Consider the following 13354-nt stretch of genomic DNA (forward strand, 5'->3'; position numbering starts at 1 on the left):
GAGAGGAAGAAGAGGAGGTAGTGGAGGGAAGCTTGAAGGAGAGCTGTGTGTTGTCTGCTTAACACTGGAAGTGAGAAGAGAAGGTGGAGATCAAGTGGGCCACAGGGGCAAGGTAGATGTTGAAGAGCCACAGCGAGAGGAAAGAGCCCTAAGGGACGCCGCAGGCGGAGAGTGTGGTGGAGGAGCGAAAAGGGCCCAGTTGAACCTGGGAAGGTCAGTCAGATAGGAAGGAGGTCAATCAGTCCAGTGCCAGGTCCGTCATGCCAAGGGTATCACAGAGTTGATTTATAAGGGTGGTATGATTGACCGTATCAAAGGAAGAGAACCGTATCAAGAAGGATGAGAACAGAACGAGAGTTGGAATCGAGATTTGAGAGCAGGTATTCACGGGTGTTCAGGATAGCAGTTTCCGTGTCTCTGGCTCATCTGAAGCCAGACTGGTGGTCGTGAAGACAACCAACAGATTCAGTGTGGTGGATCAGTCGGGAGATGACCAGCTTCTCCAAGAGTTTGCCCAGGAAGGGGGTAATGGAGATAGGGCAGTAGTTAGCCAGGCAGAAGGCAGGTAGTTAGCCAGGCAGAAAGGATCAGCAGAAGGCTTTTTAAGGAGAGGGTGCACAAGGGAGTGCTTGAGGGGTAGTGAGAAGGAGTCAGTGGTAAAGTAGTGACTGCAGAAATCAGTCAAGGCCGTAGCAAGGAAGGCAATGTTGTCCTTGATAGTTCTGAAGGAGCAGGCGAGTACCTGTTTGGAGGAGATTTTCATAGAGAGGACCTCTTTAGAGATCTCATCCGGTGCTATGGGCGAGAAGGAGGAGAGGAGGAATGGTGTTGAGAGGGGGGCCAAGGGAGGTCTGAGAGCGGGTGAGGGAGGAGGGAGGGGAGTAGAGGGGAGTGAGGACAGAATGTCCTGAGTTTTTGTTGTGAAGTGGGAGGCCAGTGCAGTACAGAGGGCCTGGAATGGCAGAGGAGAACTGGATACTGCAATAGGATTGGCAAGTTCCTTGCAGATTTTGAACAGTTCAGACACATTGTTGGTGGCCCCAGAGATGAAGGCTTGAATGTGGGCTCTCTTTTTCAAGAGGATGGAGAGTCTGTATTGTCTCTGGAGCAGGTGGCAGGCCAGTCTGTCAGTGGATGTGCTTGAAGCCAGCCACTTACGTTCGGCAACTCTGCACTTGCGTTTCAGGGAGTCTAGGTAGGAGCCATACCAGGAGTTGCGCTTGGAGGCAGACTTCATGCAAATCCTCATGACAGGGACAAGGGTGTCCAAGGTGTTGGAGAGGGCGAGGTGAAGGTTAGCAACGGCTGTGTCAGTGTGAGAGTCAGTGGCTGGAGTGGGAGGGGGAATGAAAGTGGCAGCAAAAGCAGAAACTGACACTCGCTTCATCGGTCGAATGACAGAGGAGACTGGCAATGCAGGCAAAGGCTTGGCCGGGAGACCCAAAAGAAAGATCCAGGTGAGAGGACAGGAGAACATGGTCAGGCCAGGAGAGAGATGTTGTAAGAGGGTTGGAGATGGGGATGTCTGCTGAGATGAGAGCATCTAAGGTGTGTCTGGCTGAGTGGGTTGGACCGGAGAGAAGAATGGTGAGGGGGAGAGAGTCACAGAGGCCACAGAAGGATGCAGAGGCCGCATCAGGAGAGTCAAGGTCAATATTGAAGCCTCTGAGAAGGAGAAGCTTGGAGGTAGAGGCCAGGTGGGAAGAGGTGAGGTCAGACCACTCCGAAAGGAAGAGGGGGACTGGACCAGGGGTCCGGTAGATGGTTACGAGAGTCAGCGAGAGGATAGGAGAGACACCAAGCCTGCAGACGAGGCAATCGAAAGAAGTATAAGACTGAGCAGGTATGATGGTAGAAGGGCTACATTCAGGGAAGATCAGGGCCACTCCACCTCCAGACCGGTTAGGCCTGGGCTTAGAGAGGATCTTCTAGTCTTTAAGGAGGAGTGTGTCAAAAACAGTGAGAGCTGGCAGTGAACCAGGTCTCAGTGAGAGCGTGGACGTCAAGGTCACAGTCTTCAAGGAGGTGACAGATGTCAGAGGAGTGTTTAAAGGCAGAACGAGAGTTGAGGGTAGCTAAGTGAAGCTGGTTGCTACCTTTGAAGGTCTTCCAAGGAGGAGTACAGGGTTGCGTTACACCCATTGGTGGTGGCAAGGCGGTCAGGGGGGTGGAAGAAGGAGGAGTGGCAGGAGAAGGGAGGAAGCTGATGAGGGGTGGAAGACGCCTATCAAGAAGGAGGAGGTTGGGATGAGAGCCCTAGGCCATGATAGTGCCATTCTGGTGGACATTAATGATGTGCCTAGAGGATGGGAAGTTAATACTACCCATCTGGTTCCAACATTAACGGGCGAAGAAGAGAAAGGGGAGAGGACTGAGACCATATGGGTAGTCAAAAGGCCTGGAGAGGGAGGGACAAAGAGGATGTCAGTGACAGTCTGCCTGGAAGAAGCGTTGACGTAGGTGTCAGTGATGGACAGGCCTGGGTTGGAGACCAAGAGATCTTTCTTGAACTTTTTCCTTCCAGGCTTTAAAAGAAAGGCAGGGTAGGTGATAGAATAGCAGTTAGAATAAATATTGGCGATGGAGACCACCATGGAGGGAGAAGGCAGCGAGATGGAGGGGGAGAGAGAGAGAGAGACAGAGAAACAGTACAATGCACAATGAACTCACCAGGCGGCCTAGCAGAAGAACAGGCGCAGACGAATCAGGTGCACAACGTCACACATGTCGCTTAACAGGGTATTACGCTGCTCCAGCAGCAGAGGAGAAAGGAACGTTATTCAGGTGGGATGAACCCTACTCTGGAATACGAGTTAAGTGCCTTAAATCCTCAGTCACAAAGCACTTCATGAGATTGAAATGTTATGGTAGCTTGAAGCTTCCACACTGGACCCGCCCAGTCCTTCACTCAGAACGCTCTTCTATTCACCACATTCGTAGGCCATTTCTGCCATGCTCACTCTGAGTATCATTTTAAATAATGGGTTAAATAGAGCCTTTTACAGGACACTGTCTCTGATAAATTAGGTAAAAAGCCACACAGTTTACAGTTGGTTTTGAAGGGTAAGGTATGAAATGAAATCCATGAGATGCTAAATCATCAACAATGAACAGGAGCATTTTTCAAGCGCATTTTCATAATGCCTTCGCACATTATATGCCATTAGTCTGCAAGTGTAAAAAACATTTTCAAATCGATTGTGCCCACACAAGTCCATTCTGGTGCACCTGTATATGCCACTATTCCGATATAAGAAAATACAGTAATGATACTATAAAATGTTTATGCTGGCTCTGTCAATATGTGCCTGTATCCCCGTGTGAAAACATACTCCTGTTGGCTTTGCCTTACTGCCATTAAGAAAATCCAGACCAAAGTAAGAAAACATATCCTTGCTGACTACACAAATCCACCACCCTCCCTCCATGTTTAGTTTAGTTTAGTTTAGTTTAGTTTATTATTTGTATTGCGCTCTAGACCCGAGGGTATTCAGGCGCAAGGCATAAGGATATTCAAAGCTTGGTTACAACATGTAAAATACAATTATGTGCAAGTGCCGCTTGGTTACATGTTGGCACAATGAAGTTACGATATACACAGGTGGGTACATTGATGGCATGCATAGTTTTAGACAGTGGTTGGTGCATGCGGTGTAGAGAGAGGTGCCGGGCAAAGTCAGCAAGGTATATGCCTAGATGTCTGCATCTTTGAGCCAACTAGTGATGCTTTGACGGAACTTGTGATAGGATTGATTGATTCTTAGAGGGGAAGGTAGAGAGTTCCATAGGAGTGCTGCCTTGACCTGGAAGCTGCTGCCTCCTATTTTGACATGTTTGTATCTGGGGATCCAGAGGTAGTTGGTGTTGGCGAGTCTGGTGATTCTTGTGGTAGGCTTCAAAGTGAATCTGTCGGATAGGTAGCGAGGTGCTGCATTGTTCAAGCATTTGTGCGTGAGGGAGGCAGTTTTTAGTTTTATTTTGTCGTGAGTGGAGAGCCAGTTGTTGGCTCTTCTGGTGTTAGAGATATGTTCTCTCTTGGGGATTCCTAGGGCTGCTCTTAGCGCATTATTTTGTAGGAGTTGGATTTTTTTGATGGTTTGTTTATTGGCTCCTATGTATAGCGCGTTGCAGTAGTCCAGCCTGGATAAGATGAGGGCTCTGGCTAGGGTGATGCAACTGTCCTGAGACAGGAAGGCCTTGCCTGCTCTGATCAACTTGCATGTGTATGCCGTGGCCGAGGCCAAGGCATTGACCTGCTTGCTGAGGGAGAGAGTGGAGTCCAGATAGAAACCCAGTGTTTTGACCTCCTTGGCGACAGTAATAATATTATTGTCTATGGTGAATGCTGAGTATTCGGGGCTGAGTTTTTTGAGGGTCATGTAAGAACTCTCACCACATTGTATTTGCTCCTAACAGCAGTAAAAAATGTCATGCCACAGTAAAAAGCATTGCCTTGCAGGCTGCTCAAAATCCCCCATCCCAATGTAAAACATTTAAGTTGTCTTTTACCTTAGTACCAGTAATACAATGCAATGCCACAGTAAAAAAACATGTCCTTGCTGGCTAGCCGGTAAGATAGTTACAAAGCAGTATGTCACAGTGCACTCCAAGGAATCAAAAATTAGTACTAAAAGAACAGTTTCATACAACAATTAAGAAAAATTTGGGTGCAGGGAAGGAACAACTCCCCAGACACAGAGCCGTCAAAAAATGAACAACAAAAAGAGCCCAATCTGTGGGCCCTTCCGTCCCTTGCACACCATTCAAGCCTAAAGAAGGCTAAATCGATATCTGCTATATTATAAGAGGCAGTGTAAAGACTGGAGGTGGGTCTGTACTTCCGCTCTCTATATGGTAGCCAAGATTATCTATTGTGGTAGCAATGGACGAGCAATCAAGGCCTAGCTTTTCAGGAGGTGATGCGGACTGATTCCTAAGTACAGTGTAGTCACCAAGCCCCCACAAAGGAATGTCCATCCTCACACTGTATAAGTTAAAACACAGTCTTTATATAATTAATATTCAAGGTTATGTACACTATCACAATAACTCACTTTGTGCTCCGAAAATCAACAATGGTAAATATATACAGTTCTAAAGTGGTACCACAAATATTATCAGATCCCATTGAAGTGCATCAACTATACTGTCCAAATGTCACACAGATCAATAAAGAGGAAACCAGCAGTATGGAGGGGAAGAAAAGGAAGATGGTTGAACAATTGGCAGAATACTGGCCTTTACCAACTAGGCACAATTCTGTGTGGAGATCCCCCCACCTGGGCAACCTGTAAAGCAAAGATGTATCACAAGCCCAGTCCATATATTGTTCTATGAGTCTTTTTTCCCTCTACAATAGTTCTACAGCCCCAATGTACCTGGAATTGTAGCGTCTGTCGTCGGGGAATCGACGGCCCTTCTTGAGTGCCCTCCCTTTAAGACAGGAGTCACGGGTCATCGAACGTCCGACAGAGAACAGGGTGAACTACGGTGGTGAAGTAACAGCTTCGTTCCTAGCAGTGCTCGTCGACGACAGAGCATTGGCGTCCTGCAAGGAAGAGGCGTGCGGGGCACCTCAGTGACGATAGTTCTGGACCGCAAAGAGATGATGAAGAACTGTGGCCCGGCAAGGGCGTCAAGTCGTCGGCGTCTCTGTGGTCTTTTGGTGGCGGGAAACCCACCGGCAGATGCTCCTCGGCACGTCGACGGTCGGGCCTTCTCCAGCGGGATAAAGCGGTCGGCGATGCAGACGAGAGTGTCCTCAGATCAAATGGAGTTCTTAGGCAAACGGGAGCACAGCGGCTCCAGTCGGCGACGGCAGTCGGCGACAGTGGCAACAACAGTCCGGCGCTTCTCTTTGTTATTCTGCGGCAGTCCTGTCTCCGGTCGGCAGCCTGTCGTAGGTCTGTCTACCAGGGAGCTTTAGAAAAACATCAGCTGATGCACGATGGTCCCTTGTAACTCGAGAAGAGGGCACCTTACCAGGTCCTTGGAGGCACAGCAGCTTTCAGATCGACGAAGTAGAGCAGCAGCAAGACTTCTCTTCCAGCGGGGCTTCAAGGTTAAGCTTCAGTTTCAACTCCAGTTTCTCTTCAGCTTCTAGTTGATCTCCCATTCATTCTGCTGGGTCACGCTCAGGCAACCAATCGGTCAGAAGGGCAGTCATGCAGGCAGGCAGCCAGTCAGGTGCGTAGTGCATTCAGGCCATTCACTTCTCTCCAGACACTCACAACAAGTTATGTGTATTGGGACAAGTATCGAGCCAGTCAACACTCCACACTGCATTCATACCAGTTTCGGGCAGGGCTGTCTCAGCCATTGTGTCAAACACCAGATACTAGACACCCACAACACAGAATGCATATTCGTCACACACTCCATTTACCCAGGTCCCACCCAAAGGGTGTACCCACAACATACAATCACTGGGAAGGCTCCAGCCAGTCTGGCCTGGACTTCACAACAATACCATATATGGAACTTCCACCCAACAGCTGGTCAGGGGGAAGGGACAGAGTCAGGGCTTCCCAGGACTTTGGGAAAAACAAGGTAACAGGCAATAGGAAGCAAGAGGCCACATGGGCCATCTTGTTTCCTATCAGGAATCAACTGATTCTAATGGCAGGGCCTGGGTATCCCAAAATGGAGGATACTCAGGGAACCTGTCAAATTCAGCATGGAGCTGCCACCAGCCCATACCCTGCTCTGTGGGCAACACACAGGTACCCAAAAACATACACTAGGGGCACAGGGTTGTACCCACACCCATGGGTGCCACAAGGGTATCCCATGGGTCTGTTCACCAAACCAAAAGAGAGAGCTGCACCGCCAGGAGTCCCACATGAATTCCTGCACGGAAAACACGACAGAACACACAATAAAAAGAACTAAAGGACAAGGATATGGAGGCCCTGTCCCTCCGATGCATTTCCAGCATCACAGACAAGTACATCATTTATGTAACAAACAAGCAATTTATTGGTACATCTTCAATGTATTTCATCAATTTATGCAAAACAAATGTACAATATTGAAATTATGAAGTGAGCTCGATGCGTTTCTGGGAACCACTCCTCTTCTTCAGAAGCTGAACTTCAAACACTGAAAGAGCAAAATATACCTAATCAGTAATTCTTGGCACATCAGACTCAATATATATCACAACACCACAATAGCGAGCATAAAGCATTCCCAACATGCATTGGGTTCACAGACTAGTATCATGCCCAGTGGGTTGTCCCAACTCTCCAGATGAACCAGGAATCGCCCAAGATTTATCTGACGCTCACCACACCTTTGGTTGTGCCCAACACCAATAAGACACGCCAAGAAAATGTTTAACTCTTTGACACCTCGTGTGTGTGTGTGTAGATGAAAGAAAACCTAATGTGAAAAGTGAAGAGATAGTGAACAAGTAAAACAAACATGCCCGCATCCACAAAAACATTTAATTTCTGAGTGATACATCCTCCCTCTCCCAGGGAGTAAGGTAGTCAGGTTCTAGTAATTCATACCTATGTCCAATGGGATAGGAAAATCCCCAGTGATACTAATAGTCGCAATCATGCAGATCATCTTCTTTCAATTACACTCCGCTGCTGCTGAAAAGAGATAGCATCCCAATGAGACGTGGAACACATGGATGGAATTTATATATAGTATTCAAAGACATGTACATACCTTTCCTCGGTGAGATGGTAACCCACTATAAGTCTAGAACTAAGGATCCATCGATTGCAACCCTCTGTCAATTATAAAGGTCCACTTCTTCAAGCAGTCTGTGAAGGAATTAAATGTGACCGCTGTGAGCATCACCAGCTCCGTATTCAAAAGTGTCCCGCCCCCTAAGAAAATGTGGCGAACGCCATCAGTAAAATATACCTTCACTAATTTACAGAACTTCCACGTCCGACTCTACAAAGTGGCCCCGCACCTTTGGAAGGACCCAGATACTAGCTGGCGGTGCCGCATACATACTCAAAGCAACTCAAATAGAAATTGAGTGCATTGTATGAGGGCAATCACGCAAGGTTACTCACATGATCGGAGCTCTCGGAGTGTTCAGAGAGACATCTTGCCAGCCATCCTAGACTCCCTGTTGCCTATATGAATAAATCATATAATTCATTGTCATAATACCCCATTAGCTATTCAAAATGAATAACTGAAAACCTCAACATTAAGATAATAACTAACCAGTGAGTCTTAAGGCCAATTATTTTTAAATAAACCTGTCAAATAGAAAGAAAAAAGATAAATGAAGAGAAACACCAGATAAGTGCACCAGTCCCCCAAAAGTGAAATAAATCTTAAATGACTAGTTGTCCTGATGTTGTTGCAGAAGAGTAAAGAAGACTTAATTACGATCAGATATCCTGAACCTATGCATGATAAACCTGTTCTTGCGGACCTTAATCCCTATAACATCCCAATGCAAAAATGGGAAATTACTGTTTTAACAGTGACGCCTGCCAAGGATTCCTAAACATTACAAGCACCTGCCCACAAGGCATGCTGATTCCAAATATCTCCCCCACATTCTTTTTGAACCAACTAACAAAGTTACATAGTGTCCCAAATGTAGATAGCTGGCTAGTTTTAGATACCTCCCATGATGATCGAGGACATTCCTATAGTGCTGTATTGTATCTTTCCGGGTTGACCACTAAATGTTCCTTAGCAGATATCTAAGTAAATACAACCATATAAACAGAAATTCAAATGAAACAATTTAGGCAAACGTCCTCATTCGTACCTTTTGGTTGTACCGTGTCCAATAGGTGTATCCAATACATTTCCCTCTCGAGTAACCATGTATTGTAATCAACTCCTCTAGTTAAAGGTTTAACCACTTCAACTATTGTAAATTGCATTTGTACAACAATGTGGCGTTTGTCCCCGAAATGGCGGGAAACTGGTGATTTCATGTTGCCTGTACGGACATTAGACTTGTGTTCCGTCCATCTCTCTCTCGCCGTCCATGTTGTTTGGCTCACGTAGAGCAGGCCACATGGACATTTTATGGTGTAGATAACTCCAGAGGTCATACAAGATATGATAGTTTATTTGTATAACGCCTATACACAATGTGTTTCAAAGCGCTTCAAAGCAAGGGAGGGAGCAAGGGAAAAATACAAACAGAGAACATTCTTACATGGCCTTGAACAATAAGAATGTGAAATTAACTATTGTACTTGGCCTGGGCGACATTTCAGATAGTGCAAGACAGACACAAAAAGGAAGGGAGGAGGTGGGCGGGAAGGGAATGGCAACAGACATGCAACTAACGTACTAGGACTGATGATATTTCTGATAGAGCCGGAAGATTACAATAGGAGAGGGGAAGGGGGAGGAGAAGGAAGGAGAGGGACAAAACAAGCGACTATCGTACTAGGCCTGGCAATATTTCAGATAGTGCTGGAGAGGGAGGGGGAGGAAGATAAACGAGAGGGAGGGGAGGAGACAAACAATGTAGCTATCATACTATGTCCGAGGACAATTCTGATAGAGTAAGTGCATAGAGTAAGAAAGGGAGAGGGGAGAAGAGAGAGGGAGAAGGAAGCAGGGAGAAAGGAGAGAGCAAGAGTAAGCAGTGAAAAGAGTGGAGAAGCACAAGGGGAGAGACAATACAGTTGCAGGATTCGGTAATACACATAGTTTTGCAGAGAAACACCAGATGCAAGACAGGATTCAGGAAGAAGATGGGCACAGCATGATACAGGATCCCCATGAGTACGTGATGCAGAGGAAGTCCAGCATGAGAATAGAGACGGGAGAAGCACCAAGAGTCAAACAAGTCCATAAAGTCCAAGTCAAGCATTTGCAACAACACAGTAAGGGTAGAGCAATATTGTATCAAGACAACTCCTGGAGTGGAATGATGAAGGGAGCAGAGGGAGAAGGCTAAGGGGAATGGGAGGTTGGATAGACAGGAATAAGCAAGGCAGGAAACACATGCATACAAGAGGGGGTGGCAAGGTAAGGACATGCAACACCACAGCCAACCATGGGGGGCAAGGGAACGGCAGGCAACACCACAGGCAAACATGGGGGGTGGGCAAGGGAATGGCAGACAACACCACAGGCAACCATGGAGGGGGCAAGGGAACGGCAGCCAACACCACAGGCAACCATGGGGGGCAAGGGAACGGCAGACAACACCAAAGGCACATGGAGGGGTGCAGGGGAACGGAAGACAACACCAGAGGCAACCATGGGGGGTAGGGTAAAGGCAGACAACACCACACGCAACCATGTGGGGCAGGGGATCGGCAGACAATACCAGAGGCAATCATGGGGAGGCAAGGGAAAAGGGTAGCATTTCGGTAGGGGACACAGAGCAGACAGGGGCCTTCGTCGTGGGCCTTAGTCATCAGGACCGGCTCCCGCCTCCCGGTTGCTGTGATTGGCCTATGGAATAACCACATAGATGGATCTCTTTACCTGTACGTGGGTGTCTGATGGTCTGACCTTTTGTGACATTGTTACAGTTACTACATCCCTAGTTCCCTTCTTCCGAGTGCTTAATGCTCCTTGTCTGTTCTTAGGAGGTATCACTGCACGAACCAATTTATCTCTTAGATTAGTGCCCCGTTTGTATGTCATCATGGGTGCTTTTGGAAATTATTTTAGCAGTTGAGGATCATGATCTAGGATACTCCAATTCTTCTTCAAGATTTTGCCAACCTGAAGACTCTGACGAGAGAACTTCGAGACATATAAAAGTGGAGAATCCCCTCCTACCGGATGGCATCTCACTCGCTCATGCTCAACTCTGCTAAGACTGATGTTCTCTACTTCCTATCCAAATAGGATATCTCATCCTCTCCCCCTTTTCTATTCTTCTAACTTGCCTTCCTTTCCTACTCTGCTTCTGCTCGCAACTCTGGTGTCGTCTTCAACCCATCTCACAGTTTCTCGCCCTTCATCTCCAAATCTGCCATTGCGGCCAGAAAAATCCTCAAAGTCACAAAAATAATATATCTTCTTCCCTTCAACACTGCTAAGCACCTAATCTCCTCTTTAGTACTCTCTAGATCTGACTACTGTGCCAGTCTACCCTATGGCCTCCCCAAGTATGCTTTTTTACCTCCTGACAAAGTCCTCAACTTTGCTGTCCATACACTCTTACAACCATCCCTGCTTTACCTCCACCTCCCCAGCCCGCCATCAGTTACTAGCCCATCATCTGTTACTAGTTATCTATGAAACTAAGGGCAAAGTATAAACTCATTCTCATCTTTAAAACTCTACACTGACTTGCCCCACCCTACGGATCAGCCCATCTCACTCCCTGCTCCCGCCCCCACTCCCTACATTCATAGTTGGCTCATCTCCTTGTCACCTCTCTTGCCCCTTACCCCCCTATCATTTCTGCTCTCTTCCTCTCCTTGCTCCCTTACTCTGGATTCTTACTCTCCCGCTCTGCATTATTCCCACGCTGTCTGTATTTAAATTCAACCTCCTATCTCTCCTCTTTGCTGAAGATCCACTTGAATAGCATTTAATGCCACCACATATTCCCTGTTCTCCTCTCCCCCTAATCTCTACGACATCACCACATTATTTATCCCTCAGCCCTTCATCCTAAAATGTAGCACTTCCTTCACCATCCGTTCTTATATCATGCTCTACTGTTCTTGTCACTAATCTAGGTTTCTATCTTCCCTCCCTCTACCTATTCTCTCTATGCACGCTCTGCTACTATGTACCACTGTACCCCTGCCATCTCCGTTATCTGGCCGAACCGGCCCGTCCCCACCTTATAAGTGGAAATATTCACAAGGCTCCCCTGTTTGCCTGCATCACCACTTGCATGGTCTTTCCAAGCCTACCTATCACTCCTCACAGGTAGTTCTTCTCCTGCGCTGCCCTTATTACTCATCTCAACAGCACCGGCTCTTCATCCAACACCTTCGGCGTGTGCCTCCCAAGCCCTACCCCCCTACTCCCTTACATCTTTGAGTACCCTGTACGCTACCACTGCTCCACTAAGTTACACCACCCAAAACGATCCCTACCTTTTACCCACTCGATGCATACCACCTTCATGCCCACCTGGCCCTGCTCCCTCGAGCAAATTTGTACTGCATTGGTGACCTGCAGAGCCGCTTGCTACACTTGCATTTGGTCCGCAACCTACCGGAATCTGTTTTGTGCCTTCTTCTACAACTGTAAACTGCCTACAAACCACACACTATGACGTTTTAGCCTCGTGCTTCATTCGCAACTTGATTTCAACCTACCTGAATACAACTTTTCGTTGTGTACATTTGCAACTTGCCCGCAAAAGTACCCGATTTGTCTAATAGCTACCGGATTATGGGCCTCGTTATGACTTTTGCGGAATGGGTTAACAGGCTCCCCTAATGGAGGCGGACCAGTTAAACCCATTCCGCAAAATTACGAGGTCCCCTCGCGGGACCCGGTAAGGACGCCTGGTAAAACCAGGCGTCCATACCGGGTCCCGCGAGGGGACCAGGGAGCTAACAACGGGCCGGTCGGAATCGGCCCGTTGTTAGCTCCCGCTCCCATTCCCATTGAGCCCTATAGGGGCTCAAATGGGAATGGGGAAGGTCCAGGCCCGAGTTCCCAGTAGGAGAAATTACCAGGCCCTCCGAACTTGGAATGGCCCGGTAATTCCCCATTCAGGGAACCCGGGCCCGGATCTCATTTTGGAGGCAGCCATGGCGCTAATAGTGCCATGGCTACCTCCAAAGTCGGAATGAGGCCCTATGACTTTTACCTACCACAATGTGCCCTTTAGCCACGTGCTACTACTGTACCGTGCCTGTAACTTGCGCGCAAAGTACCTGATTTGCCTAAAGAGCTACCTGATTATGACTTTTACCTTCCTGAATGCGACTTTTTAGCCGCGTGCTACTATTGTAACTTACTTTTAGCCACGTGCTACTACTGTAACTTGCCCGCAATGTACCTGATTTGCCTAAATAGCCATCTGATATTGACTTTTACCTACCTGAATGTGACGTTTAGCCACGTGCCACTATTGCAACTTGCCCACCACATACCTGATTTGTCCAAAACCTACCTGAACGCAACTTTTTCGCCTCGTGCTATCATTACAACTTGCCTGCAACCTACCTGATTTGTCCACAACCTACCTGCATGTTACTTTTTAGCATCCTGCTACAATTGTAACATGACTGCAACAACCTGTTTATGACTTCTAGCCTCGTACTACACATGTATTTGTCTGTAACTTCATATCCACTGTAACTAGCGCCTAGATGCCTCAGGGTTTTATGCACTGCTATAAATACAAAAATAAATAAATAAAATCACCAGGCCTTATATACACATCCTCTCACCCATTGTTAAGGACACTGGTCCT

The sequence above is a fragment of the Ambystoma mexicanum genome, chromosome 2p (assembly GCF_040938575.1).
Source record: "Ambystoma mexicanum isolate Mex_15411 chromosome 2p, UKY_AmexF1_1, whole genome shotgun sequence".
NCBI classification, from domain to species: domain Eukaryota; kingdom Metazoa; phylum Chordata; class Amphibia; order Caudata; family Ambystomatidae; genus Ambystoma; species Ambystoma mexicanum.